The 24,552-nt window shown below is 38.1% G+C and overlaps 1 protein-coding gene across 4 annotated transcripts in view; it reads left to right on the plus strand.

Annotated features, from left to right (window-relative positions):
• LOC142321835 (uncharacterized) overlaps nucleotides 1-24,552 on the plus strand; it is a 66,683-nt gene that overhangs the window by 7,746 nt on the left and 34,385 nt on the right. For 3 of the 4 annotated variants that reach the window (XR_012755717.1, XR_012755719.1, XR_012755718.1), the window contains exon 2: nucleotides 23,146-23,323. The gene's annotated coding sequence lies outside the window, so the exon portion shown is untranslated. Of the gene's footprint in view, nucleotides 1-20,024; nucleotides 20,136-23,145; nucleotides 23,324-24,552 lie in introns of all 4 variants that reach the window. The other variant, XR_012755720.1, reaches the window with a different exon arrangement.

Genomic DNA, 24,552 nt, shown 5'->3' on the forward strand with positions numbered 1-24,552 from the left:
TGCAAAATCTTTTCCAAATAGGTGTGGTGTCATAAACATGACAGTCAGTGTTAATTCTAGAAAATATATCTTTAAAAGTTTTGAGATTGAAAAAGTTGAAACTTGTTATAGAAAAAGTGATTTATACATCCAAATTGCACTGCAATCTCTCAGGAGATGATTTTATCGGCAAAAATAAAAAAAAAGGTCATAAACACAGGTCAGAAAAGATTTGTTGAGTTTCAGCTCGCGTAACATTTAGCCCTGTTCTCCAGAGGTGCAGAAAATTTTTAGCACACCAAATTTCCCATGAACACTTTTTTTCACTAAAAATTTCCCCAGCCGCACTTTGCGATATTATCCCAATTCATATAGTTAATATTGTAATTTCCTTTTCAGTGTGTACTTAAGAAGCCTATACATTAGATATTGATTTGAAAGAAAAAAAAAAAATTTGATATTCAGGTTCTACCTGTTAATACTGATTACTGTACACTGTAATGTGTTATTTATTTTTATGTAAATTATGGCAATTTGATTTTGGAAACAACTTGTTTAAGTACTTAGGCAAATTTGATTTTGGTTCAAAAATAAAACTTATAAGTATCAATGAAGATCTCATTTATTGAACAAACCTCTACAGTTGTTGAGCTGCCTCTCAGCCAAGAGGCAGCTGAATATCTGGTAAAATGGTATTTTCCTTCTTTAAAATGTCTGTCTAAAGCTTCTTTCAGTAAGTTAGAGGCTTTGTGTACAAGAGGCCCATTCCAAGAAACAAAAATCTTTATGAAACAGGCTGTCAAATTTAATATTCTTGTTATGAAGGTGGTTTCCTATTACAGACCCAACTGACTCGCACACTGCTTCACTACAAACTTTCAAACAGTTTTCTAACAAGAAAATTATTTCAGGTATTTGATCATATACCCCACAATTTGTAAATGCCCCCAGAATAAACCTAATGTCATGGTGAAGCAGAGATGGCTTACATTGATCTTTTGATGAGACATGAGAGAAAATGTGTTTAAAGTAATCCAATACTAAAATTTTGTTTTTTTAATGTTTTCAGCTGTTTTAATAGGACGACACTCTGGTCCCTGGTGCGTCGCAGAGTGTTTCTGTGGTTAACTTATTATCAGTATCTTTTGGCTGTTGGTCGAGTGTGTACCTTCCAACAGTATCGAGGTTTTCTGATCTTAAGGCTGTATCACTGTAAGGCGCAATTCAATTTAGACTCAGCATCTGTAGCTCTGCTACGGTGTGATTGGCGTAGGTTCATACGACGCGTACTCGCCTCAACGCGGCGAAGGGGTGGCAACGACTGCTGGTCGTCAGTCCCTGTTACAGGAAAGAGGCTTTGCCTCTTAGTCCTTCTGCGCTCTTGTCAGAGCGGGGGCCGTAATCTGCGGTTCATTGTCGTACGTTTAGTACCTCAATCAATCGATCCAGTAGCGGCGAAGAAGTACGTAGCGTGACAGGAGAACGTAAGGGTCTCCAGCTGCCCGTACTCGCTGCGGGCAGTCGTCACATCGTGGGCTTGCCCAACTTAGTAAATAGGAGACAGCGAGACATCTTGGTTAGTTCAGCTAGGGAAACTTCGGCCATGTCCGATTTCCAAGTTAAGAAGTCCAGGCGGAAGAGGAAACCTGCGCCGGTGCCATCGACAAGCTCCTCCAAGGACGAGGTCAGCGAGGCGATGGACACAGGGGAACCCACCCAGGTGCGGTCCTCCCCTGCAGTCGAGGAGTATGTGAATTCTAAGGGCAGACCTGGCAGTTCTGCCCCGTTGTTGAAGGTAGTCAAGGAGGACCTTGACTACTTGGTAGATTTTCTCTCGCTTCCGGGCGGGTTCAGTTCGGGAGTGAGGAAGCAGATGATTCTCCCTCGGTTTGATAAGCTGAGGGAAGCTTTTGTGGCGGTTAGCGAGGGTTTCGAGGCCTTGGCCTCCAAGCCCAAAGAGGTCAAGGCTCCCAAGGTGGTCGTTCAGGCCCCGGTGCAGCCCAGGCGCTACGCCGAGGTCCTGAAGACCAAACGTGAGGCCAGCAAGGCAGCCAAAAAGCCCGAGGTTATTTTTGTGAACAAGGCGGAGGGGTCAAAAACCGCGACCCAGGAATTAAAGCGCGATTTCCGCGAAGCCCTTCGTGGTGACCGGAATCTGCTTAGGAATCGGGATATCAGGGAGACCAGCAAAGGCTTAGTCGTCGTTGCTGACAATAAGGAGACAGTCCAGGTCATCAAGGACTCTCCTGCGGTGCAGAAGCTTGAGGTTAAGGTGGACCCCAAGCGAATGAGGAAGCCCCGTGTCATAATTTATGACATTGAGCGGAGTCTCTCCGATGAGGAGGTTCTGTCTCTCATCCGAGAGCAGAACACTGATTTGGATGCGGCTGCGTTCAAAGAGCAGTGTAGGTTGGTCTTCAAGACCGGAAAGCGTGATGCCTCTCGGTATCACGGTGTGTTTGAACTAGGTGCTGGTCTCCACCAGAAGTTTTTGTCCGAGGGTAGGGTCTTCGTTGATTTCGCCTCTTGCCGCGTCAAGGAATACCTTGATGTGCAGAGGTGCTTCAAGTGCTGTAGGTTTGGCCACAGGGCCAAGTTCTGTAAATATGCGTGCATTGTGGTGGAGAGGGCCACAAGCGTGAGGACTGTCCGCAAAAGAAGGAGGCTCCGGTCTGCGTTAACTGCAAGCGGTTACGCAGAAATCATAGGCACTCCATCAACAGTAAGGAGTGTGGTAGCTATTTAAGAGCGGTTGAGGTCTACTTCAACTCGCTCGATGGTTAGGTTCGGTCAACTCAATGCCCAGGGTGCCTATGCGGTCCAAGTCGAGTTAGGTAACGTCGTTGAAAACCGGAGCCTCGATGTCTTGCTTCTTCAGCACCCGTATGTTGTCAAGGGTGATCTGCCAGGTTTTTCAGGCTGGAATAAGTTCCACGTTGGTGAAAGTAAGTCCGCCGTTCTGTGCAGGAAGTCTATTGATAGTGTCTTTATACGGCAGGCCTCTGACACGCATCATGTCGTTTTTAAGCATGCTGTGGATGGTTTCGACCTAGTTGTGGTTAGTTCGTACTTTCAGTACAGAGATCCCACTGAATTACATTTGGAAAGATGGGATAGAATTATCAGGCTGGTAGCGGGTCGTCCTATTCTTATAGGTGTTGATGCGAATGCCAAATCGCTTCTTTGGCACAGTGGGATCACAGACGACGGCGGAGAATTGCTAGAAGGCTTCATCGCGCAGCATCGATTAGAAGTGTTTAACATCGCCGGCGAGTCGGCAACGTTCGCCGGCGCTGTGGGATTGCGGAGGACATTCCTTGGTACCAACATTGATGTTACCATAGGCAAGGATATCCCAGGTAGGATTCAGAACTGGTCTGTAGTCAATGATTGCGAAAGCGATCATCGGCTCATTGTCTTTGAGTGGATAGGTGGGCTGCGCGATGTCTATAGGGCGGACGTCCCTGTTCAGCAGGGGCGCTTCCTGCACAGGCGGGCGGATTGGCCCCAGTTTTCGAACATTCTTGCGGCCAGGATGCGGGTGTTCACTCGTACCCTGGACGAGGTCCCATTAGATAACCTGGCAGAGGATTTCTCTTCTGCGGTGGTCGAAGCTGCAGAACTCTCAATCCCCCGGAGTACGGGTCGAGAGAGAATAGCTGGTTGGTGGTCTCGGGACTTGACTGCGGTAAAACAGACCGTGGGCCGACTCAGGAGAGCCGCACAGCGTGCGCGTGATCCTGACCGGCGCGAGGCCTTGTTTGCGGAGTACCGTCAGAAAAGGAACGAGTATTTTCATAGAATTAGGACTTCTAAACGAGATTCCTGGCGCTCTTTTGTCCAAGAGCAAGGGAATAGAGACCCTTGGGGTGTTGTCTATCGTGTTCTTGGTCATAAACGTAGAAAGGACAATCTTCTGTCTGCTCTCTCGACCCAGGACGGCGTTGTTGTTGAGAAAGATCGGGTTCTATCTCTTCTGATGGACGATCTGCTCCCCGATGATACCGAGGTTGGTGAGACCTCGTATCACCGGAGAGTTCGAGCGGCGGTTGTTGGTTTCACTACGGACTCTGTGTCTTTGGAGATTACCGAGACGGAAGTCCGCCAGGTAATCTGTAGCCTTGCTAGGAACAAAGCCCCCGGATATGATGGTATCACGGTGGAGCTCCTTGTTCGCACCCTGCCCGTAATTCTTGGCCCGTTGACTAGGGTATTCAATAGGTGTTTGTTCGCCGGGTATTTCCCGGTTTGTTGGAAGCGAGGAATTCTAAAGCTATTGTTCAAGGGTGGCGACAAGGATCCCACCGTTAGTTCTTCTTACCGTCCTCTGACGCTCTTACCAGTTGTTGGAAAAATTTTCGAGAAGGTTCTCTACCTCCGCATTAATAGTAGGCTCACTTCGAATCACATGCTGATGGACGACCAGTATGGCTTTAGACCCGGTAAGAGCACAGAGGATGCGATTATTAGGGTCCTGAATCTGGCTTCGGGCAGCGAGTGCAAGTATGTACTCGGTGTCTTTTTGGACATATCCGGGGCATTGCACGCAGAAGCGTGGTTGCACGCAGGAAGAAATTAGAACTCTCTCGAGTTATTTCAGCGACAGAACTGTCGTCCTTCGTGACGGCAGTTCGGAAGTAGGAAAGACCCTGTCTAAAGGATGTCCGCAGGGCAGTGTATTAGGTCCACTCGTCTGGACCATCGAGTTTGATTCTCTCATGCGGTTGCGCTTGCCTGGCGGCTGTCGTGTCGTGGCTTATGCCGACGATGGGCTGCTGCTGGTTGAGGGTAATTCGCGTGCTGAGATCGAGCTTAGAGCGGCACAGGCATGTAGGGTTTTGCGGTTGTGGAGTCTTCAGCATAAGATGGTTTTCAGTGCGGAGAAAACCACTATGATGTTTTTGAAGGGCCGTTTAGCTGCAACTCGCCATCCGCGGGTTGTGATGGACGGTCGTTCAATTAGGTATGTCACCCTTCAGAAGTATCTGGGTGTTATCCTTGATGAGAGGCTTCTCTTCAAGGAGCACCTCCAGTATGTGGCGAAGAAGGCAATTGATGCTTTCTTCGGTGTCCGAAGAGTGGTCCATCCCGATTGGGGGTTGAATTTCCGTACCGTGCGGATTCTTTATAAAGGCGTCTGTGAGGCCATTATGTTGTATGCTGCGCCCGTCTGGGCTCATCGTTTGCGGTACCAATGTTATAGGGACATTCTATTACGAGCCCAGCGTTTTCTTTTGTTAGCGGTTGTCGGTGGTTACAGGACTGTCTCGCGAGAGGCAGTAACTGTGATTGCAGGCATCAAACCTGCGGATATTTCGGCTACGGAACGTAGCCAGCGGTATGTTGCTATGAAGGCTGGCCTTCTTACTACTGGGCGTATGCGTGAGATCGAAGACCAAGGTTTTGACTCTTGGCAAGATAGGTGGAACACTTCTTTAACAGGTCGTTATACGCATGGTATATTCCCTGATGTTAGAGAGTTGCGAGCGATTAGCTGGGTATCCCCCAATCGGCATACCACTCAGTTCCTTTCAGGACATGGTGCATTTAGGGACAAATTGGCTAAGTTTAGGTTGGTTGATTCCGGCTTCTGTCCGGACTGTAGGGTCGATGAAACTGTGGACCATGTCCTCTATATATGTCCCCGGTACGAAGCTGAACGTACCAGAGTTAGTAGGGAACTGGAGAGAGTAAACTCCGTTTTGGATCTACGAGTCAACTGGAGGACTCGTAGTCAGTGGAAAATAGTTGCTGGCTTCCTTCGCTTCCTCGCCCTGAGCAGGACCGCCGAAGGAATTTAGTAGGTGTTAGGAACCTGGGTGGCTAGGGACCGCCTGGGCAGTTGACTGGCCGAAGGTAGGCGCTTAGGCAGCGTGCCTCGGTTAGATGTATTGCTGGTATGCATTAAATCAGGCTGTCGGCGGAGTTGCGGCCGTTGTCGGTGGGCCGGACTATTCTTGCCCGGCGGGTGCGGTTGCGCTCCGACGAGGGCATTTTGAGCAAAATCACTGTCGGCGGGGCTTCTCTGGGTGCTGCTCAGATGGTACGTAGGGGAGTCTCGGCGGCAATTGCGAAAGATGGTGAATGTCACGCGGGGCTCCGCGATGGCGCTGTACGGGAGTAGGCGTTTATTCTCCTCTCCCGGGCAGACCGGAACGGAGTCAGATTGAAATTCATTAGAGTATTAAGCGGGGTTCTTAAGGGAACTAGGTCTAAATTTCGATGTACAAACTTTAGTGGGAAGTTTATTAAGAGGTTGTTAGTGCGGATCTGAGACATTCAGAAAGTGGCTCTTTATAGTAGGATCTAGTCCCGGGGTCTTCTTTCCGCGGTTAGGTTTCCTAGCTTAGTTCTTGAGGGCGACGTGGTAGCTGCAGGTGTCCGTTGTCTTCATTCTGAAGGCATAAACACGTAAATCTATCTGGGGGTAAACTTTACCGATGTAGATGTCCCTCGGGGCATCTGCATCGGTGGCATCTCTGCGGGGCCTGGACTGAGAGCTGTGTGGCACAATCAGTTTGAGGGCGAGAAGATGTCCTCCGTTAAAGCCACTACTGGCTAGGAACGGAGGGGGTGGTGTAGCGAGGAAAACGATTCTCCCTCGACTTGGCAAGTTGAGGGAAGCTTTCAAGGCGGTTAGTGAGGGTTTCGAGGCCTTGGCCTCCAAGCCCCACGAGGTCAAGGCTCCCAAGGTAGTTGTTCAGGCCCCAGTGCAGCCCAGGCGCTACGCTGAGGTCCTGAAAACCAAACGCGAGGCCAGCAAGGCGGCGAAGAAGCCGGAGGTAATCTTCGTGAACAAGGCAGAGGGCTCGAAGGCCACGAGTCAAGACTTAAAGTGCGATTTCCGTGAAGCCCTTCATGGTGATCGGAATCGGCTTAGAATTCGAGATATTGAGGAGACCAGTAGAGGGTTAGTAGTTGCTGCGGACAATAAGGAGACAGTCCAAGTCATCAAGGACTCTCCTGCGGTACAGAAGCTTGAGGTTAAGGTGGACCCCCAAGCGGTTGAGGAAGCCCCGGGTCATAATATATGACATCGAGCGGAGTCTCTCTGATGAAGAAGTTCTGTCTCTCATTCGGGAGCAGAACACTGCTGATTTGGACGAGGCCTCGTTCAAAGAGCAGTGTAGGCTAGTCTTCAAGACTGGAAAGCGTGATGCCTCTTGGTATCACAGAGTTTTTGAGCTAGGTGCTGGTCTCCACCAGAAGTTTTTTCCGAGGGTAGGGTCTTCGTTGATTTTGCCTCTTGTCGCGTTAAGGAATACCTTGACGTGCAGAGGTGCTTCAAATGTTGTAGGTTCGGCCATAGGGCCAAGTTTTGTAAGTATGCGTCGGTCTGCGCGCATTGTGGTGAGGAGGGCCACAAGCGTGACGATTGTCCGCAAAAGAAAGAGGCTCCGACTTGCGTTAACTGCAAGCGGTTACGCAAGAGTCATAGGCACTCCGTCAACAGTAGGGAGTGTGGTAGTTATTTAAGAGCGGTTGAGGTCTAATTCAATTTGCTCGATGGTTAGGTTCGGCCAACTCAATGCCCAGGGTGCTTATGCGGCCCAAGTAGAGTTAGGTAACGTCGTTGAAAAGTGGAGCCTCGATGTTTTACTTCTGCAACACCCGTACGTTGTCAAGGGTGACTTGTCAAGTTTTTGAGGCTGGAATAAGTTTCATGTTGGCGAAAGCAAATCCGCCGTGCTGTGCAGGAAGTCTATAGATAGTGTCTTTATACGGCAAGCCTCTGACACGCATCACGTCGTTGTTAAGCTTGCTGTGGTTTCGACCTAGTTGTGGTTAGTTTGTACTTTCAGTACAGAGATCCCACTGACTTACACTTGGAAAGATGGGATAGAATTATTAGGCTGATAGCGGGTCGTCGTATTCTTATAGGAGTTGATGCAAACGCCAAATCGCTTCTTTGCCACAGTGGGATCACAGACGACGGCGGTGAACTTCTAGAAGGCTTCATCGTGCAGCACCGATTTGAAGTATTCAGGTTCGCCGGCGAGTTGGCTACTTTCGCGCAATCAGTTTGAGGGCGAAAAAATGTCCTCCGTTAAAGCCACTACTGGCTATGAACGGAGGGGGTGGTGTAGCGACCGGACACGCTATGAGGTGGGATCTTCTCCCCTCGGAGGGGAATCGAGATGTTTTAATAGGACTTCATGATTGAAGGTACAACCTCTATTTTTATTGATCCACTCTACAAGTTTGGTAATATATAGGTCAATTTCATATCCAGTTTCTTTTAATCGAGTGCTACTAAAACATAGTCGCATATCTTTCCCGATAATTGGTTCTTTGATTCTATTTTCCAGATTCCCTAGAATCAGGGCACAAGTTTTCTAAATTTTTTCTTGGTCTTTTGAATTGATCTCAAGTTAGTGCTGTTTGTTGACAATCATTCATTTCATTTTTTTCTACATCCTGCAACTCTTGGTCTCTTTTTTTTGGGTTCGACTAGATATATCGTAGCTTTCTTCCATTAGTAGATGGTTTTTAGACAAATTGTTTTGCAAACAGTTCAGTGCGTTGAATAGAAATGGACAATTTTGCTCTGTTACTACTTTCCACTGTGTAGTTCAGTTTTCATGTTTTGAATTCTGGTTTTAGCAAACCATAATAATCAAAAACGGTCCAAATGCAGATCTTGACACTTTGAGCTGTACAACTCTTGGTCAGTTCTTCAAGAACATCAGTTGTTCCAAGAAGTTGATAAATAAAATCAGGATTTGAAGATTGTTTTAAATTCCTTGAATATTCTTTTGCTTCAGTGTTATTAAGATTTTTTTATACTCTTTTCTTTTTCTTCTTTTGAAGGTCTGTAAAAAATAAGACAAAATCCCTTTCAAAGGTCTTATACACTCTTAATTTGCTTTGGACAAATCTAGTTTCCTGAAATGATTTTGGATTCATGAATCCAATACCTAATTCTTCGGCTATGTTTATTAGTTCTTCAAACCCAACCCCCCCTGGTTGTAACTTTTCATCAGCTTATTTAATATCTGTATCTGATTGCTTAGTCAGTTACATCCTTTTTCTTTCCTGACATCATTTATTACACACTTCAATCTGTGAGCTATGTCTCCTCAAATAGGTATTAAAAAATCTGAAATCAATGGTTTGACATAATTCAGCAATTTTCTTAGGGACTTCCAAGTCAAAATACTGGCCATCAAATATGTCATTCAGTTGTTTGTCAGTGTTAATTTTAAACTTATCTAAAGCAAATTAAATTTTTTCTTATTAGGACACCGTTTACGTAAAGTGCTACAAGGGGAGGTATCAATAATAATGCAAGTCTGCACTCCATTAACCAGAGTGATAAGACATGTTATTTGGTATGTTCGGTGAAGCTTAGTAATTTTATCTACTGTGACAGATATCAAGAACCAGTTACCCTTGATATCTGTCTTTTCAGCACTCAAAAAATCAGATATTTTTCATTCATAGTTAAAAATATATTTTGCCTGAATTCTATGAAAAATTCCCTTGAATGATTAAGTTCATCAAATATCTGCTTCATTTAATATATTTAGACTCAACGTTCTTTCAAAATTCTTACCCCGTTGCCTTCTTTTACAGCATTTGCATGCCACTCTTAGTCCAATTTTTTCATATCTTTCTTCATTTCTAACACTTTTTGTTCCGACAACTTTGAAAATTCAAAGCACCATTTGTGGGTATTAGAATTTAAATGGTCAATTAAATGAGCTTTTAGATTCCTAAGTTTTGTACTCTGATTACTCTGCATCATATGATATTCATTTGGCATGTGAATATCCCAAACTTACTGGTTTTTAGGATTGCAACATTTTTGGGGATATGTTTGTAGTTTGATATACATAGCGTACATAAAACTTTGTCATCTTCCTGTGTTAAACATGGCATTAATTGATAGATTTCATTAGGAAATTTACTTAACTGATAAGTTTTAATTTAGCTTCAAACTCTTCAGAAAATTCTTGTGCTGCTTCCATTATGAGATTTGGTTTGGATTTTTCCTGCTTAATTACTGGGAGTACAACGTCAAACTTTTCATTTAGACTTGTTAAAGGTGATTCTGTGTCAGGTAAATGCCCTTCATAATCGCTTTCACTTCTGTTAAAAGAAGCCGCATCAGAGGATTTCGATCAAGAAGGTTTTGTTAGTTCTGTAGGATGGTTGGCTGGTTGTTTATCAACCTTTATAAGGTTGAGACTTGGCTAGATGTGTTAATTAGTAGGACACCGATGGGAATGTCACTTGTGGCATTTGCATCGGTGGCATCCTGGCTCAGCCTTCACTGAAAGATGTCATTACCGAGGTACTAAAGATAACTTCCGGTAAAGCTCATAAGGTTAGGTACAGAGGGGTAGGCTTGGCGACCAAAACCATAAAACATGTAGGGTGTCTTATGGGTGCCGTATGGGGGTCAGGATGATAAGACCAATTTTGAATTTTGATAATTAGTTTAAGTTAAGAATTGAAAAACATTAGTAATACCTATGTATAAATTACTTTTGTATAATCTTGTTTAATGTGATTTAGTTGTTATCGCTTGAATAATATTATTTGTATGAAGTTAACAAAATTTGCATACCGGTACAATAATAATTATTAATACCTAAAGAAAGTATTATAACACCAGCTGTATGACTGACTGTTTGTATCCAGTCAAGAATCAGAAAACTGCCATTCATCAACCGGCTCAAAAATATTGTATCGGCGGCTCGGCCTTACGATATTGTGTGTGGTGAAGATTAAATAAGTACCCTATTTTTTCTGCCCGATTTGCAGCAGAAAGTAGGTAACACAATTTCTGTTTGTTTGTATATATATATATATCATAAACAAAGTGATTACGCTGAACTTTGTATGGCTTTTAGGTATTGCGCGGACATTTTTCTGCGGGCCCAGCGACTCCTCTTGCTGGCTGTTATAGGCGGTTATAGAACAGCTTCATATAGGCAGTCTGTGTTATAGCCGGAGTCAAACCAATAGATATATTGGATAATGAGCGTAAGGAACGCTACATTTCAAGGTAAATAACCTATTAACGTCAGAACGAAAGCAGGAGATTGATGACCGGGGCCTTGCGTCTTGGCAGGTCAGGTGGGACGAATCCCTTACAGGTTGCTACACGCACGGTATATTTCCTATAGTGTCTGATTTAGGTGCCATTGAATGGATTTCCCCCAATCGGTATATCACACAGTTTCTCTCAGGGAATGGTGTCTTTTGGGCGAGTTTGGCTAGGTTTCGTTTGATGGATTCGAGTCAATGCCCGGATTGCGGGACTGATGATACAGTGGACCACATCCTCTACATCTGTCCCCGATACGAGGTCGAACTTTCACGAGCTGTAGAGAACTTGAGAGAATACATTCCTTAATGGATCTCCGAATTAACTGGATGATCCGCGAGGAGTGGTCTATAGTGGCCGGTTTTCTTCGCCCCTTTGCGGTGTGTAGGTCTGAAGAGGGAGTTTAATCGAGTCTTTTTAACGTGGTAGAATCCCGGGTGGCTATGGTTCTGGCTTAGGCATTGGATTGGTTGAAAGTAAGTGCATTGGCATCGTGTCACGGTTATGTTGGTATTGTTTGTGATTCGATTTGGGACTCCCACTTTTGGGAGTGACCACGCTGCCGGGGTATGTTAACCCATGCGCCCGGGGATGTTCCTGATCGTGACTTGATAATGCCACGCGAGACACCTTGATGAGACCGGTGGTGATGCGGGGTTTGTCCCCGGCTTCTGCGCGGACCGGAATGAGATTACGTTCTCCTTGTTAGGGGACCTAAATTGATAGACTTATTTGGGTGTAGGTCTGAATTTCTATGTTGCATAAGACATAATTTTGATTGGTATTAGTGTAGCACTGATTTAACTTTAAACTCGTTTGTTTTCTGAGCAACCATCTGTGCTTGAGATGGAAGATAATTGTCCACATTCAATATTGCTTCTTCATTGTTCGCATTTCTCACAAAACATTCACGTCCTCCATCGAATTGTTGTGGTTTAAGCATATCTGTTTCTTCAACTAGCCTCTCCAAAGTCTTAAATGTTTTATGTTTCGTTACTCCTCAATCTGGATAATTTTGCTGTATTCACACAGCAGCCAATCCATTTTTATTTACTTCATCAAAATTAACAAAAGTTCATCAGTTCTCCAAATGAAAACAAATTTGTAGTATCACTCATTGTGAATGACTTAACAAACAATAATAACACAGACACCGTTCAAATGAATATTCAAATGTTGGATAAACTTCATTGTTGATCAACTATTATTGTCAACCTATGAAAAAATAAAAAAAACTTAATATGATTTTTAATGTCAGATTTATGGTTTTAATTTTTTAGCTTTTGTGTGTAAATTATTCTATTTAAATCGTATAGTTTTTCCGAACCAGTTTGTGCGTTTTGTTACTAATTGAAATTAAATTTCTCAGATTTGAGTTTAATTTTAATAGATGTTATTTTTATCAATTTTCTCAGAATTAAATTCTCTATAAAGTCAACCAAAAATTGTTACTTGTTTATTGGTAAATTAACAAAGTTAGTTTACTCAAAACCTAAAAAAGTGTTTTTTCTGACAAAACCTTCTCGTTTGTCTTTTATTCCTGATGGGGAGTCTTACTCTTTAAGACTTTGGGGGTTGGCATCCTCACAGCCCTACCCTTTGCAATTTTTCTTCTCACTACACACCGTGCAGTTGAACCTTTTACACTTACATTTGCTGCTGTAGCGACAGCTTATGAAACGCAACCGTACCACCCTACTGCACCAAGGTGGAAATTACTGTGCCGATGGGTGGATGGCTCTATGTAGTGAGCCTTAAACAATGTCCTCTGAGTATCAGGGTGAAACCAGTTGTTTGCAACCCTAGCTTCAGTATGCAACACTACTGGAGTGGTCCACTAAATCGCTTTTACTCGTGGCAACCGCATGACAGTCCTAAATAAGAATCTTTCAGTGGTTGCTGGTCCACTTGAAAAAAATCAACAAACCAGGTAGTTTGAAAAGACTTTGACCAACATTGTCAGCCAAAGATGTGTCAGGAGATTTGGAAACAGGAAATGTAAAAGGTAGTGCTAAATTTTCTTGTTTACAGTTTCTTATATTGAAGAATAACAAGGAAGGTAAATCGTTTTGTAAGATTTTTCTGTTCCTAATAAATAAATGTATTGTGATGTCTTGCAGTTCTTTTAAATCTATAAAAAGCTTAGGATTGGCTTGTTGATGATTGAGGTAATTGATGATGACTAGAGTCCAAAGCTTCTAGCCCTTAGGAAAGTAGGGAAGGACGAGGTAATAATAGAGCCCCACAGTACATTAAATTCCAGCAAGGGAGTGATCTTTTACTAGATTGGTATTGAATTATCAGAGATATAAGAAGATCAGTCAGAAGAAGTCAGTCACTTCTGTTCAGAGGATAATTAGGAAGAAGAATGGTGTTGATGTACCAACGTAATCACTTATTCTAATCTTTTCTACTCCCACTGTCCTTGAGCAAATCAAAATTGGCTACCTCTGTTCATGTGCAACCATATATATGAAACCCAACCGCTGCTTTCAGTGTTATGGGGGTTGATCATGATTGGTTGCAAAAAGAAACAAGTTTGTTCACATTGGAGTCATCTGGTCATGATGATAGAACATGCGCTGAGTAGAAAAATATAGTTGTAGAACTCCCCACTTGGCAAAGTCTTGAATATGCCCAATTTATAAGGAAGAAAAGGCTATAGTGAAGAAACAACAACAGAAATAGTCCTTTCCTGTGGCTCGACGGGAGTACAGAAAATCTCTCAAAATGAGGACTCCTGTACAGACCGTTGTTAGTTTTGTCCAGACTCTTTCTAACAATGTACAAAAACAGAACAAGTGCTCATCGTGCTAAGAACTGACCAGATTGGTGCAGGCTTTTTCAGACCAGACAGTATCACTCACTTCTGCTATTGCAAAATAGAATAAATATTTTATTCATTTCAGGCTATGGATCTACCCATAAATCTATTTGATGATGAACACAAGTATGTTGTGTCTTGTGATGATTTGACACAATTGCTGGAGTTGCTTTACAATATCGAAGAAGAATTGGGGAAATTATTATGTGACATCCCAACCCCGTAAGTAGAAGACACACACCTTGTGAAGTTAATGGTCGCCACACCACCCTCCATTCCAAGCCCTGAGGGGCCTTACCGGAGGTTGTCTTTACACTCTCTAACTGATTATATCTCACAGTCATCAGCCAGGCCTCAGTCGGTATGCCACTGATGTAAATGTCTTGGCAGACATTTGCATTAGTAAAATACAAATCAAATTTTGCCTTCACCTAGGTCTCAAACAGACATCTTCACAACCAACCCAGCATAATTCCCTCAAACTAACTAACCGAGACCACGGAAGTGTGGACCACCCAGTACCTAGTCCAAATTTGACAACATCATTTGTGACTGTGAATGCTTCATAAAACGAACGAGTTTTAAATTAAATCAGTGCTACATTCATACCAATAAAAATGATGTTTTATGCAACATAGAGAATCAGATCTACACCCAAATAAGTCGACCAATTTAGGCCACCTAACAAGAGAAATGTAACCTCATTCCGGTCCATGCAGGAGCTGGGGACAAACCTTGCACTTCCACCCGGTCCCATCATGGAGCTTTCACCAACAGAATGAAGCCACGCCCTGGTCACATGGGTTACCATACCTCAACAGCGTGACCAGCCTTGCCAGTGGGAGCCCCAAATTGATTCACAAACAATACCAATATAACCGTGGTACGATGCCAATGTGCCTACCTCCAACCAATTCAATGCCTAGGCCAGAACCCTAGCTACCCGGGATCCTACCATGATCAAAAACCTCAATTAAACTACCTCTGCAGACTTGCTCACCGTAAGGGTGTGAAGAAAACCAACCACTATAGACCACTCCTTGCGGATCATCCATTTAATATGGAGATCCATAAAGGTATGTATTCTCTCAATCAAGTTCTCTAACAGCTTGTGAGTCTGACCTCATATCGGGGACAGATATAGAGGATGTGGTCCACTGTATCATCAGTCTCACAGTCCAGGCATTGACTCTAATCCACCAAACAAAACCTAGCCAAACTCGCCCGAAAAGCACCATGCCTGGAGAGAAACTGTGTGATATACCAATTGGGGGAAACCCATCTAATCGCACCAAAATCAGACACTAAAGGAAATAATGATATTGTTCATCCAGATTGGGGGTTATTCAACCCCCAATCCGGATGAATGACTATGGATTTCATAAAAAGCATCAGCAGCCTTTTTTGCTACATACTGTAGATGTTCCTTGAAACAAAAATTCTGATCAAGGATAACACCCAGGTATTTTTGAGCCATAACGTACCGAATGGGGAGACTAGCCATCCAAACCCAGATTCCTTGAGAAGTAGCCAGTCGGCCCCAGTCGGTGATAAAGCAATATCATTGTGGTTTTCTCTGGGCTGAAAATCATCTTATGTTGGAAACTCCACAGCTGGAGTGTCTCGTAAGCATGAGCAGCTTGGAACTCTACTTCGTTACGCGAATCCCCTTCAATCAGCAGCAGCACGTCGTCAGCATAAGCGATGACACGACAACCACATGGCAACCTCAAACCCAACATAGAATCGAATTCTATAATCCAAAGAAGGAAACTCAGAACACTGCCCTGAGGGCATCCTTTAGTTAGGGTTTAATGAAACTCTGAGCCGCCATTATGCAGAGAAACAGTCCTGTGACTGAAATAACTTAAGTGCACTTCTTATTCATTTCGTGTACATTTATGCTTCTGCATCTAAAACAGGGCAGAAGGCCACAATAAATTATTAAATGACCCAGATATGTCCAGAAAAATCCCTAATACATATTTGCATGAATTAGAGGAAGCTATATCCATCACCTTTAGTATGGCATCCTCAGTGCTCCTGCCCGGTTGGAAACCATACTAGTTTGCCCATTAGCAAATGATCAGTGATCAATCTAACATTAATACCCAAATATAGGACCTCAAAAACCTTACCAATTACAGGCAAGAACGTTAATGGACAATAAGAAGAACTAACAGTAGGATCTTTGTCGCCACCTTTGAACAATACCAAGCATCCACACTCCAACATGCCAGAAACTGGCCGGTGAAGAGCAGCCTATTATAAATTATAGTTAGAGGACCAAGAACTACTGGAAGTGCTCGAACGAGGTGATATACTGTGATACAATCATGTCTGGAGGCCTTGTACTGTGCCATACTGCAGATTATGATCTAAATATAACTATGCAACAGAAGCAAGAAACAATTGATGATATTCCTGTTGATGCAGTACTTCAGTCAACCAAAGAACTCTGATGGAACCAATTGATACAATATGTAGATGTGTAGAAGGAATAAAAAATACATTGTTAAGTCATGTTCAAAAATTATAAAAATCTACAATAAACACATTGGTGGAGTAGATTTGATGGATGCACATACTGGAAGACATAAAGTAGCAATGAAATGCAAGAAGTTGTATTTTCTCTTATTCTACAAGATGTTTGACATGGCTGTTGTTAATGCTTGGGTCTTGTATAACAGGGTGAAAAAGGCAAAAACAGAAGCAAAAATGAGTTAAAAATAGAAGAGGCATCTATCCTTTGTTGAATCAGATGAACAAGTACTCCTAAATGAGGTAAACTTTCCTCAGCTGATGAAGTTGAAGCAATAAAAAAGTAATCTGCTGCTCCAGAACCTCCACTGCCTGTCCATACTTATGGGATTGACCATTGGCCTGTATTTCAGAAAGCAGAAAATAGGTGTAAAAATATGGGCTGCAAGTCATTAACAAATTTTGTGTGTAAAGAATGCTGCATAAAGTTATGCATAATGAAAAAAGAAAATTTTGTAGAATATTATAAAAATGAGAAAGTAAATTAATGGCTGCTTCGTCAATATGCAATCAATTTTTATATTTTTTTAATAAAATTTATGTTTTATGTATTATAAAGGAATCCTTTTTTTTCGTAATGAATTAAAATTTTCTTAATAAAATGTAATAGTTTTGAAGGTATGAGTATGACTAGTATTTATTTCTAAAAATGCTATACTTTCCTGCATATTTAGGCTTATTAATTTTTTTTGTTGTACATTTGTCTTTTCTATGTACTTATGTACATGTCATTATGTTTAAAATTAGAGTTAGAATATTAATTTTGTGTTTTACAATTCACACCTAATAGAATAATGTATCACATATGAACAACTTTACTTTCTTAGATTTTGTGGAGTAAACAACAAATAACATTTTTTAATCAATTCTCCTTTATTTTTACCACCAGCATGAACCTGTTTTATTTATTTTAACTATTTATAAAAATTCATGCAATTGAGTTTTAATGTACCATTTCTGTTAACCTCAGCAAGTAGTTAAACATCATTAAGCTGCATGTACCAAAATATTGTGTATTGTATACTGTATACTGTAATAAAAGAAGTTTTAATGTCAGTACAACTGCTTATAAGCACTTTTACTTTCCCTGGAAGTATTGGTGTTAATTACACATTCATTTTCAGTTGTGAACATAGTGAAGGTACAATTTGTAGAACTGAACATCTTTGTATGTAACAAAAACATGGACTGCAATGAAAGTTTTAGGAAATCACTTCACTCCTTACTTTCTTCTGTAGTAAGCCACCTTTATGGGATGTTTGTTGTCCTGAGAATAGCTAACAATTTTAGGAGTGACTTTTATCCTACTTCACTACACAACAGTGTAGTCACTACAGTGTTTTTTTGTTATGTTTTACATCTATACACACTGGGACAATGTAAATTTTGTTGTTGATAATTTTGAAATTTATTAAAATTACAGTTTTGAAGTTCATCAGCAGTATTCGTTTCTTTTTTATTGATAATAGGATTGCCAATGGAAATAAACCGTTTAGAATAACTATTTTTAATTGCTATCATTTTATTATTTTTAACTTCACTGTTTGTCAGTATCTGTCTTTCTTTGAATTGACTAATTATTTGTGAATACCAACACAAATCAAGCCGATGACCAGGAATCCTCTACCTATTTTTGATTTCAGTGTATTGATGTATTTGCTAGGATTTACATAGATGTAAATCCTAGCTATGTAATCCTATGTTATGTATTTGCATTGATATTTATTTAAAATATTTATTTAAAACTCTATAGTGGTTATCTATATTGATAAGAATTTATTTTGTTGCATTTGTCTAATTTAGTATTTCATGACTACTATAAATTCATTGATTAAAGAAATTTAAATTATTATTCAGTAACTACGTTTATTCAAGTGTATAAAACGAAAAATTGTACCTACTCTGTAACTGAAAGATAGTATTCCTGTTTCAGTGATTTTCTTCAAACACATAAGAAAAGTTTCCAATTTTAAGGCTTAGTGTAATTGCATAGCAGACTATTTTTATTGGTTTGACACTGAGATTGTCATCTTTGAATGCTCTAGAACCTTACCTTAAACAAAATTTGATAATTGCAAATTTTACATATTTATTAACAGCCATATGTGTGTGCTTACAATACTTATTATTGTATAGCGGCTACCTTTAAGTGATAGTTACAAATAATTAGTGCTAATTGGCTAACAGTCAAGTTTACTTCGTGTTGACCTACATGTTTCCAACTGTCAAGAGTCATTCTAAAAGATTCTTGGCTATAATCATGTTTTATATTTTTTTATATTTGTATAGTGTACTTATTATTAAACCATTGGAATGTCAGGGTAAATAGCTGAACCAAAAAGAATCTGAAAGAATTAATCATGGAAAATTCCAGAGATCTAAGAATGATGATAAAGATTGAGTGACAAATAAATGTAAACATAATTTTTTTTTTCTAAAATAAATTTGTTAAATGAACTTGTATATTCAACAAAGAAGTTATTTCTTAAAATTGTGTAGTCAAATCTATCTTTTGGATGGTAGAAAGGAAGCCTGAAATATCAATTACCTTTTATAAAGAATTTAAATAATTGAAAAAATATGTTGTAATTATTGTTTTAATTTTTTAACATGTAGCAAATGTAGGATTATGATCTGCTTTTATATGATTAAGGTAACCATAATTTTTTTTTAATATTGTTGGAAATAGTATGATTATTAAAAAAAATAATAAATGGAAGTTTTATACCCTTATTGACCCATAAAGTTCTTTTCTTTAATTGTAGCAGTTTACAAATTTTGTATTAGTAAGCATTCTATAAAAATAATCAATAATTGTGTTTAATTGTTGTTATAAAATTTTGTGTTTAGTAGATAATTCATGAAATAACTGTTAATAAAAAAAACCTCAGTAAATAAATTTATGTTTTAGTTGTGTGCCTCCTAAATCAATAATTCTATCTTATGAGTTAAGGAATCCTTCTTTTCTTAGCATTGAGATCTCACTATTCATGGTAAATTGCAGTTATGGTATCCCCTGCTAATAATCAGAATTTATTGACTTGTTACACTTGTTTAATAATTTAATCTTTATAGCAAAAGTTTTATTAATAGCCTTATGTAGCATATATAGTTATATATAGTGGCATGTTTGAAAAGTAAATCAATAAATGATTGATCCCTCCTACCTATAATAGTAGGAAGGATAATAGTAGGAAGTTTATAAATATCAGTCTAAAAATGGGTAAAAGAATGTTAGAAAAGATACATTGATTAATAATTTAGTATTTACTTCAATGTGTTGCTTGAATAGTCTTTAATAGTCCTATATTACAGTCTTGTCTGTGTGATTAATATTTCTATTTACTATGCAAAATTCATCGTACTGTGACATTTTTACTCTGTTTTTAACTGTTTTAATTAGTGAATTAAAGCAGTTATTAAGAAGTACACTTCTTGGTATTTATTTTTTTCTTTATTATTCTCTTAGAAAGGAGGTGGTTGTAGAGTCTGTTTGTAAAACTTAATAAGAATCGTGTAAAACTAATATATAAATTATTACGATCAGTTTAATTATTAACAAGCAGTTTAATTAATCAGTTTTAGTTTTTTGCAATTTGCTATTGGGTTTTCTTTTTGTTTCAGTTGTAATTTTATCATGTACTAATGATAATTCTTTTTGTAAGAATCCATCTTTGGATGGTTTGAAGCTATTACTGTTAGTTATGGGTGAAACTGTTGCATTATATTTTTCAGGTAGGTTTAGTAACTGTAACATAAATAATTTGTGTGGAAATTATTTGCAAGTGATAATTTTATTGGTAATGGTAGAAGATTTTGGACTGTTTTGTTGTAAGATCAGTTCTAATTATATTAGTATATTAATTATATTCTAGTTTATATTACTTGCAACAAAATTAAGTAATACACTAAAGCATTTTAAAACATTAACACTTACAATCATAATTAAATATTTATTGTGTCTTAATGTATAGTCTGAAGTATATTATTTCTTTGTATTACATCAAAACAGTGAGTTAGCAAGACAAAAATGAATTTCAGCTTAAATTTAGGTAATTTCCATAAATATGAATCATGTTTACCAATATTCAGTAAATTAAATTTTTAACTTATCAATGCATTTATATTTACAGATGTGCTAATTATGCTAGATTAAAAAATTGTATTTGGTGACACAGGTCTGATCCAAGTTGTGTAGTAGTGTCCATTGATCTATACAGGCAAATGCATGGATCTTTTTTTACCAGGATATTACCATACCTACTCATTCTTGTTATGATTTATATAATGTATAATTATCAACTGATGTGGTAAAATATTTATCTATTATGAAATTATAAACTGTAGAACTGTTATATGATCAGTTAACTCTTCAGATTTTAATGAATAGGATTTTTTATCTTATCTGTTTAACACTAGTGGACCTGGCAATACTTCACTATTGCTAGAATGCTTACCACAGTTCAAACCTCACCAATTTCACTACTATATAAATCATTAAAAATAAAAGTATAAATAAATAACCTAAAATTTTTTTTAGTAATGTAGTGTTGTATATATTGTGAGATATCATATATACAGATTGTCATTCTCTATATCGTTCATTGTCTGTGTCAATATTGACTTCTTCAGACACTTATTATGTGATTAAATATTATGTTATTTAATTGTTGTATTATTAAACATTACAGAACTAATAACATGTAAACACTTCTAGGAAAAATAATAAATTGTGAGATTTTCAGCAAAATTGGTTGAGAAGTTTTTGTCTTATTAGGGCACACACAAAATAAAGATTGTCTTTTATTTATATAGATTAAATTATGTTTTTACATTGATTGAAATGTCATAATTTCTTGATTTCTTCCTTTATGGTAGTGTTTCCAAACTCTTGAGGATTTCCAAGTGTTTGTTTAACATTTCTTAATATTATAATAAATGGATATCGTTCGTTTATTTGCTGTAAATGTGTTTTAGAACCACCAGTTGTATAGACAGAAACAGTTAGAAAGTAGCAATGAAATTGTTATTTTGTTTTTCATGTTTGTGTTGAAGAAAGAGCAGTTTAAATTTATGACTATTTGACTTAACTATTATTTATATTTCTTTGATTTTTCTTTATTGTATTCACTGTACATCAAAATTTTTAATTGGTTGTAACATAAATTTTTCAAAAGTAGGTATTCATTTTTCAGTTGAGGATCGATGAATAATTTTTGTATCACGTAGAATTTTCACATATATTATTCTAGAGATGGGCAAGGTGTACCTTTTAACACATTGGCTTTGGTACTGGGTGTCATGTATGAGTATTTATAGGGAGGAATCCTATTCTCTTAATTTACCTTCTATGCGGTAGAGATCACAGGTATGTGGTAAAAAAAATGGTAAAATCTACTGTCACTTTGGTGTGATACTGAACATATAAGTTTGTTATAGTTGAAGCCTAAACAAGATAGACATTTATACATCTCATAATACTGCTAAAATTATATAGTTAGTGACTGATTGTGTTAAAAGAGGCAAAGCTTACAAGATACAGGTGTCTTGTAACGCACCTAAAGAAATATAAATACAGCACATTGGGGTGACTTGTAACGCACAAAGATTATATGGATAAAAAAAGTACAGTAACCAGTATGTAAAAAACCTGAGCCTGTTTTTAGAAGTTGCTTTACTTTAGGAGGGAAAACCACTGTGGCTGCAGTTTATTATTAAGCTGGTCTAGTCAGAACTATTGTTCATTAATGTGCTGATTCCATTCTGTAAAATGTAATATCTCAAGGGATAGGTGACTTTTGCATGGAAGAAACCTTAAAAATTTTTCTTCTGATTGATTTGGTTGTACTATGGATCTGTTTTCTTTAATGCTGATTAAGAAATCATTAACTCATCTTAAAGAATGCCCTATAAAAAAATGTTATAATTTATTTTCATTTTGTTATTTTTTAGGTTGTAAGAAAAACTATGTTCTTAAAATAGTCTACTTCAGTAGGGTTTTTTAAATACGTAAATCGTAAGATATCTTTCATATTACTATTATCAAAAATATTTTTGAAATAATTTTCTTACATACAAAAGTGTTTTGTTCTTAGAGCTCACAGAAATAAGTATTTACTAAAGTGACTGATTACTTGAATATTTGAGTAAGAATAATAATCTATTATTAATATTGATTTATTAAAATTTTAGTACTCAGATCTCTTATGCAGTCCATACAAATTTTAATTATATGTGTCGATTTTTTGGTGAGTTGAACAAATGAATGATCAAACCACCCATATCAAAATTTATACATATTTATACTAACTCCAATTAATCAAATAGTTCCTACTGGTTAAGGAGCTTAATAGAGAAGTCTTCGTGTAAAAATTAAATAAACATAGTCATTTTTAACAGTTTTTAACTTACTCTCTATTGTTTGCCAGAGTGAACTTGAATATAAGTGAACATGTTTTTAAGAGATGGTATTGTCTATTAGATAACATTTTCATTGTTATTTTTTTCATGTTAATTTTGTAGTTTCAGTATATTTGTTTATCTATTATACCTATGGAGATAAAGATTTATATTTTCAGGAACAGCATTCTTTTGTATAACATTTTCAAAATGTGTTATATTTTCTTGCAAACTACCTTTTAATTGTGAAGTAATTTTTATTGTTTTATCTTAATTTTAATTGCATTCTGTTGTTATGTGCTATTATTTTTAAATACCTTTATGAAGTGTTTTTATTATGTTTTAGAATGAATAATTATACTCATGTTCAACAAGTACGGATTTTGTATAAGACTATACTTCGGCTTCATCGTGGATTACCTGAGGGGTTAAAATTTTTAGGTGATGCATACGCTAGAGAAGAATTTAAAAAACACAAAAAATGTAATGAAGTAGAAGCAGCTGTGTTTATGAATGAGTGGGCTGTAAGTACTTTGTAATATGATATGTTATTTATTGAAATTGCTTTTCTTTCTTTATATATATATATATATATATATATTTATTTATTTATTTTGTTAAAATCAATTCTTTTAAGAACCATACTCCTCTGTACTACTTGCAAATATATTTATTTTATTAGATCAACTTAAATACAGAATAAATGAATAAAGTAGGATGACTTACCTTATTCTACCATATATGTAGAAGCACTTTCACGATTTACTCACATCATGCTGCAACTAAATCGCAAAAGCTCTCCTGCATATATAGTGGAACAAGGTAAGTCATTCTACTTTATTCATTTATTCTGTACTTAGGTTGAGCTAATAAAATAAATATATATATACATTCTATTTCTAATAGTAACACAAATTTAGAAATTTATAAAGATGACATAAAATTAAATGCATTAAACAAATATTATATGTAAATACAAACAAAATTTCATAATTTCAGATATGTTGTATTTCAATATTCTATACTAGGTGGTTTATTTAATAGAATTTAAATATCTGTAACAGAAGAATAATAGAAATCTTAAAAATGATTAATTTCAGTGAAATAAATAAATAAATATATATATATATATATTTAAGGGATGGGGGAATCTTGTAGAAAAGCATAGAAGGTGCAGACAATTGGATACTGGTATTACAGGTCAAGCCATAGGTCTGAAGATGTATGTACTGCTGAGGACCAGCAAAGTTATGGTTTCATTGCAGTGTGCAATAAATGTGAAGATAGTTTGCGAAGTAGATTGTTGAGTGCACGCATGTGCGTGCAGGTGTGTTATATGTATTATGCATTGTTATACTCATAACAAGACTCCAAAAATAAAATTAATTTTCATGGTTTTAGGAATTAATCTTGTGGCCAAATAGATATAATATATCTGCAGGTTTTCAAAATTTAGCAAAAAGTAACAAATTTTACTGTTTTTCAAATCTTATGATAATAATTTTGTTAAAATGCACAACTACTGAGATACCTGTTATTATGGGTTATTATTAATTACTGCGAATGTGTTGTATAAATTACAGAGGTACAGAGAGAGCTACTTTTAGATTTTGAAGTTTTACTAATGTTAATAATAAACTATTTGATGAGAAAATGAGTGGAATTAAAAGTTTTCATCAGCCTGCTCTTCATTACAGTAATGTATATTCATGTCTGGGTAGTTGATTAATTTAGAGATGAATTAACTGCTCGT

The sequence above is a fragment of the Lycorma delicatula genome, chromosome 3, assembly GCF_047948215.1.
Source record: "Lycorma delicatula isolate Av1 chromosome 3, ASM4794821v1, whole genome shotgun sequence".
NCBI classification, from domain to species: Eukaryota; Metazoa; Arthropoda; class Insecta; order Hemiptera; family Fulgoridae; genus Lycorma; species Lycorma delicatula.